We start from the raw sequence: 6,000 nt of genomic DNA on the forward strand, positions 1-6,000 counted from the left end.
GAAAACATTCATGCAACACCTGTTTGCTAAGTGCTTGCATGCTGGGCATATCCAGCCTAGTTTATCATATCTTTAATAAATGTAATGACAATAATACCAAGCAATAATTAACCTAATGATGATGATGATGATAACCCTTTATATGCTTCACTGAGTAAACTTTTTGATTTGTATTTTTCATTTAAATTTTCAGCTCATTCGAAACACAAAGGCAACTTATAGTTCTCTGGAAGCTCTGAGAGATCAAGTAAAAACTGTCAAAGTCACATATTGTATAGTGAGACTTGATTTTGAATCTAAATCTGCTTGAGTTTGGTGAGCATATATACAGCCATTTTCCCAGTCCCAGCAGTTCTGAGCAGTGCTTACTGCTGCTGGGATTTAATTCACATAAAGTAGCCACATGCTCTATCTCCTCAAGCCCTGTAGCCTCTTTTGTTTTCTGTCTTTCACTTGGTAGTCAAGGAGAGTGGGCTTAGACTGCAGTGATGCCACAGCAGAGAGGATTCAGACTGCAGTGATGTGAGCCCAGCACCCATGGGGACCCAGATCTCTAGGATACATGGACTTCTAGACACTAGAAGTCATGGGTCAAAATGGCCTTGTCCTGCACAAACTCAGAGACACCCCATATATCAGAAAATGTCCCATATAGGACTGGTTACAAGTCACTAGGAGTCTCTAATATGACAGCCAACATCCAGGAGTCCTGCTGTATTTCTGTCACTTGTCAAATTCTGTGACTGCCTTGTCCATAAAGAAGGAGGATGCTGATGGACGGATGAGCTTGGGTTAAGGTTGTGATCAAGTCATCCCGGTGGGCCTGGTGGCTGTGAGCATATATGTGGGGAGGAGGCAGAGGCCTGAATATGCAAGGCCTACAGAGCTACCCAGGATGAAGCTTTGTGTGGGGCCTCTTAACTTTCTAGAGAAACCCTCAAATGGGATGCATGCTGGAACTGAGAGGGCTATAGTAGGGGAGAGAGATGGGGTGTCTTGCCAGCCATTTCACCCAAATATCCTTAGTATGGGTTCCAGAGGGCTCAGTGGCAGCTCTGGGGATGGGATGATGAGTGTGGTGCCTGGGGGGGGGGGGGTCTCACTTGTCCTCAAAATGGATCTGCCCAGCTCCCTCTGGTGGCAAAGCTGGACTATTTGCCCTCAACCAAGCAACCTCTCAAAACGATTCAGTCCCTATATCTTGATCCCACCATCCTGCTCCAGCCCCAACCTGACTTGGTAAGACTTGGAAAGAGCAAGTTCACAATTTGGGTCTTGGGGTTCTGGGAGAGAAGAAACACCAGGAGTACTGTGGCAAACTGAACTCCCTCTTTTCCACCCTAGCCCATCTGTTTTGAGTTGGGTATGGGGGCACGCACCTCCCTCCTTCTGAGCCCCTCAATGCTAGTCGTGCATCTCTAAGTACCCCCATCACTGCCTGGTGGGCTGCAGCCCAGGTGATGATTTTCTGAAAGTTGCTACCCCCTAAAACAAGGCTTGAGAAGTGTCAAGATCACTATCTTGGTGCTATCACACCACACACAGTGGGTGATAACACCACCTCCTTCCTCCACAGCAAGACCTCAAGTAAGCCCAAGTAATGCGGGCATGGGAAGAGGGAGCACGCATAGCACTCACCGCAGGCTGAACCGCTCTCCAAGAGCACCAGAGGGTGAGGCCTTTGGGGAAGATTTTCCTCTGGTCTCTACCAGCCCAGTGGCCAGCATCTCTGAGATGAGCCCTTGTCCAGGTGCCCGCACAGCCTGCAGCAGCAATAATTCACCGGAGGCTCTAACAAGGCCTTGATAAACCTCATGGCTTCTGAAACCGCGAAGAACCCAGCACTGAGAGACACTGGGTTATGAGAGAGAATGAGAGAGGAAGTAAAGCCACAGGCTGGAGGCTGTGTGGCAGTCACCAGCACCCACCCAGCAGGTCACCCTAGGCTGCCCACTAGCCTGTCTCTTGAGTTTGCTCTTCCTCTCTCTGAGTTCTCTTTCCTCCCCTCTCTCCTCCTTCCCTGGGAGCTGGATCCTTTATGAACAACTGTCATTGCCCAGAGATAAAGGAAGATGAAAAGTTCAAAAAAGTTCATTATTCTGAAAGTTGAAAAAAAAGGATAAAGAATTTGGCTTTCTTGCTAGAGAGAGGATTAGCAAGAGTGGTTGAATCTCTTTGTTTTAGGGAAAATAGGTGTTATTTGGGGACATCTACCTTGCAGTATTGGGGAGAAAACCAATTGGGGGAAGCAGAGGAAATCCAGAGTCTTGATATGCAAGGCACAAGTTCAACTACTTATGACACAATCTGGTCCTAGAAATGATGGAATCTTGTAATTCTAAGGCTAATAATACACATTTGGGGCTATTACTTTCTCTCAGAAGTAATGCTTTGTGTGTTTGTTTGATTTCTCTGGTGTTTTTGAAGACTCTGCTATGCTCAGGACTTATTCCTGGTTCTATACTCAACAGGAATCTCTCTAAGTGGAGCTCAGAGACCCTATCTTGTTCCAGGGATTGAACTAAGGCCAACAACATGCAAGACCAGTAACTTTTTACTTATATTATTTTTCTGGCCTCTAGTAATCTGAAAAAGAATTTTTTGCAGTGCAGGTACCAAAACCAGCGTCACTTACATACAAAACAAGTGCTCTACCACTGTGTTTCATGTAGAGCCCCAATAGGTATTCAGAACCCCACTTCCTGCTCCCAAGCATTAGATCTCTGCCTTTTCTTTGGTTATCACTGTTTTTGGTTTATTATCACTTCTGAGCCTACTGAGCCCAGCAAAGCCAACTCAGACCTTTCTTGGAAAAGAGCAAGATTCAACATTAAAAATTTACCTCAGTGTCACATAGCAACTTTAGGGTTGTGAAACCCGCGATCAAGACCATTGTTTTAAGGTCTTTCAGTCATTGTCAGTCAAGTGACAGAGCATTGTCCTCCTGCCTCCCACAATGTCCAGTGCCACTAGACATGCCTTCTGATTCCTCTTTCTTTCTCCTCAGGGGACTTCAATCTGAGTGCAGCCTGTATCTCTCTCACTTTGAGGAGGGGGCATTTACAAAAAAGTTATTTTTTTAATATACTAGGCACACACAGAACTTATTCATGACTCAGGGATCACATCTAGTAGGGCTTAGAAGACCATATGGGTGCTGAGTATCAAATCTGGACCAGCTGCATACAAGTGCCATAACCCTTTTATCATCTCTCTGGCTCCTTTTTACTTTCTTTGAGTAGACAGACTTGTGCTTAGTTTGGCATATGAAATTTAAATGCCTGCCCCTCTTCTAGCCTCTGAAATCCTTCCCTCCTGGTTCTTCATATTCATCTTCCCCATAAATTTTGCTGCTGACCACTCCTTCACCTTCGTCCTTCCTGAATTGTGGTCAATCAATGTACTAACGCATAATCTCTCTCGGGCAATAGTCTAGGGGATTTATTTCTTTGTGTCCTCCTGTTTATTCTGTTTCCTATATGTAAGGAAAAGAAGAGAATCCACGGAAGTGAAGGAGAAATGTGTAAGCTTAAAGAAATCTGGGTTCCCAATTTCAAGCAGAAAAGCCAAAGAGGCTTTCCCTCCCCTCTTCCCCCACAGAAATTAAACAAGGTCTAATGATGAGCCAAAGATGATCGGGCCTGTGCAAATGACTGCCCACCCACTAACCTCTCAATGTGCTGAGAAGGATATTGGCAGCAGCTGGGTGCTTGGTGGCAAGGTGCAGCCAAGGAGATAAGATCTGGGGGCTGCAGAAGGAGGTGAACCACGTGATGATGTGGGTAACCCCAGGCACAAACAATACCCTTCGCAAGGCCCAGCTTCCACCAAACCGCATCAGCTTTTCATGAAACAGACATGAGAAAGCACAAAAGAAATAATGACAACAGAAGGTGGTTTGAAGCTTGCCTTGCTTCGATGGTATCAAAGCTATTGGTGATGGGGATGAGGCTTGAAAAAAACAATGCTCAGAGATAAGAAGACCCACTGCTCCAGGAAGCCAAGGTAGCTAGGCAACATGGCCCAAACCGTTTGTGGCCTCTGAGCTTTAGAACCTAAAGGACCACAGGCAGGCCGAGTTGTATAAGAGAAGGAAGTGTGGCCGCTCCATCTCAGGGTGAGATTCTGCGGGTGCCAAGGTGAGTGTGTGTGTGTGTGGGTTCCACACAGAACTGAAGGCCAAGGTGAAAGTCACAGCTCCCCCACCTGTGACTGAGACAGGAATAATAATAACAATCAGATCACAAAGATGCTTACATATCATGCAAACGGCTCAGTGGCCTTTTTCGGGGCTCTGCCTGCAGCAGGACTAGAGTGGTGAATGTTCAAAATGACCCTGACTGCAGATGTTGCACTTCAGAAGAAAGTTGAACTTCAGTGTTGTGGTGTTCCTGCAGAGTTGGCCAAATTCCCTGAGATGCAGGCAGTCAATGAAGTTTCTCCTCTGTGAAGCTCTCTTCACGTCTATTCCATGCTTAACTACACTATGGCACCTCCTGTGTATTTTCACCCAATTTTTGTCCCTGGTTCACCTTTCCATAATTTTTCAAGTGCCTTGAGTGACTGAAAGAACATGACAGCTAGAATGGGCCATTTAGGCATCTAGCTCTCTGCTATTGAATTTCACCTCTCCACTTATTGATGCTCTGGGATTTGGGGTCAGATCTGCAAATTAAGTATCTATATTCTACTTTACACATTGGTAATACCAGAACCTATCTCTTATAGAAATTTGCTCTTAGAAATACAGGGAACAAATCATATAAATAACAGAGCACACACTCAAGAACTCAGGACCACATTTTTATCTTTGTAAGGGACCTCCCAAGTGGTGTTTGAAAGGTTTGAAGCCTCCACAGGCAATTTTCAGTCATCTGTGTTGTGGTTTAGAGAAAGAACCCAAAAATTTTCATTATACTCAGGTTCTGGGGTCTCTTGGCTCTATCCAGTGTGCTCCAGAGACCCTGTGGTCCTGAAGATCAAACCTGGGTCAGGTACATGTCAGACATGCATCCTAACTGCTATACCATTTCATCCCCAGGAACCCAAAGTGACTATAAAATTGACTAATTGTTCTTTCTTATCACCACCATGAAAATGCATACAAGTCCTCTGTACTTCTCAAAGAGGATTTTTGAGACCTAGATATAAGGTGATGTGTAACAAGGAATTGAAAAGAACTGGTGACTATTGGTCCTTCTGAAGATGATAGAAAGTAGAGTGGCAGCCCTCTACCTCCTAATCCTGAAGCCAGAGGTATGTCATGAGCCACACTGGCAATATGTACTCTTTGTGTTTATCTTTGCATAATTTGCATAATTATTCCCTTAGTGTCAATATAGTCCTAAAAATTAAGAAAAAAATTAGGGGCTTTTCTCTTTGAGCCCTGACAGGGCACAGGGCTCACTCACAGCTCTGTACTCAGGGATCACTCCTCACAGTGCTTTGAGGACCCTACAGAGTCCTGGCTATAGAACCCAAATTAGCTATGTGCAAATAGAGTACCTAATCCCTAGTGCTATTCTCTTTCCTCCAAATAAACTCCACACATCCATCCCAGGGTGTAACACTTCATAGATACTGGGTAAATACTTATTAATCAGTGGGTGGCAAAGATTCTGAGTTTTCAAGGCGGCAAATGCCATGTTATAGTTGTTTCTCACCCCCACAATCATGTCCTTATAATTTCAGAATATTCCCAACCAGGATTCTGCCCATGTGCTATCAGAAGTAAAAAAAAAAAAAAGCCCATCCCATTTTGGAATGCAGGTATAGATTGCTCCACATCATAGGCACACTAATTAGAGCCACTGGTAATTTGACTGATGCTGAAAGCTCTCAAACAATCACTGCAGGCACCTTTCTCCTTGTACATTACAGCTTTTGTCACTACATGTCAAAACAGCCAAAATGTCTTTGAATGGGGTGCCTGGTGCCCACAACACAGCACTGAACTCTCCCCTCACAGAGGAACTGGATGCCAGTCCTGCTCCAGAAGGC

The sequence above is a fragment of the Suncus etruscus genome, chromosome 5 (genome assembly GCF_024139225.1).
Source record: "Suncus etruscus isolate mSunEtr1 chromosome 5, mSunEtr1.pri.cur, whole genome shotgun sequence".
Taxonomy (NCBI): Eukaryota; Metazoa; Chordata; class Mammalia; order Eulipotyphla; family Soricidae; genus Suncus; species Suncus etruscus.